Below are 1,071 nucleotides of genomic sequence, written 5' to 3' on the forward strand. Positions count from 1 at the left end.
GTCACAGCTCACAGCCCAGGACTAGTTGATTGGAGGTCAACCTTCATGGCGTGGGGGACGAATGTCACTCGGATTAAGCATCAATATAAAAATATTACAACTGAGAATGACACATCCTGAGAGGTGAATGACCAATGCCTGCTGGAACTTAACTGGTCATTAAACATGACACGTGAGCCTCGTGCAAATTCCACCAATGCTACATTCACCTTACCCTTTGTGGCATGCTTAGAACATGGGTACTATTATGGCCTCTTTAACATCAGTAAAAAGCAGATAAATATAACCAACTGCATTAATGGCCAGCAATCTGAGGATGGATTCCTGATTCTGGGAATCCACCCCCCTTTCTATGGGTACCCATAAACCAGAGAGACCCGGAAATTTATGTGGGAGAAACACATTTGGTTCAACACATTCACCTTAGACCCAAAAGGGCCTTAGGGCTGCTAATTTGGGGCCTCCTTACCCTTGCCTCCCTAAGAGTAACTATGGTTAGTTCTGCCATTCTTGCCACCCAACAGACGGTGACAGTTAATGCTGTAAATTCCCTTTCAGCTCTTACTGCAAATGCCACCACCAATGTAAATAACCAGCTTAATCACCTGCAGTTAGGCATCATGAACCTTCAAACCCAACTAGACCTTCATGAAAAGGTTTTATATGCCATGCAGCAATTAATGAAGATCCCTTGTGATCTCAGGTATAGGGCTGCCTGCGTCACCCCATTTGAGGTGATGGAAAAGGACCTCCAGAATGTGAGTAATATATTATATCAGGGGCCCCCGGACAAAGAAGTATTGGGAGAAGGAGTTGACTATCACCAGCATAGTTACCAAAATTAATAGTACAAGGGTAGACATGATAACTGAGCAGGACCTCTGGCAGCAGTTACAGGCCATTGGAGAGGGCCTATGGTTGGATCAAAAGCCTGCTTACCTGGGCGAAGTGGGGATTGTATGGTATAATTGCCTTTTTCGTTCTATGGCTTGTCTTAATGGTAAGAAAGATTTTCCGTCGCCATAACCAGACAGAACAAAAGCGGTCTATGCTGGTGCAAATAGCAGAGGA

The sequence above is a fragment of the Nannospalax galili genome, unplaced genomic scaffold (assembly GCF_000622305.1).
Source record: "Nannospalax galili isolate Female #2095 unplaced genomic scaffold, S.galili_v1.0 scaffold568, whole genome shotgun sequence".
Lineage (NCBI taxonomy): Eukaryota > Metazoa > Chordata > Mammalia > Rodentia > Spalacidae > Nannospalax > Nannospalax galili.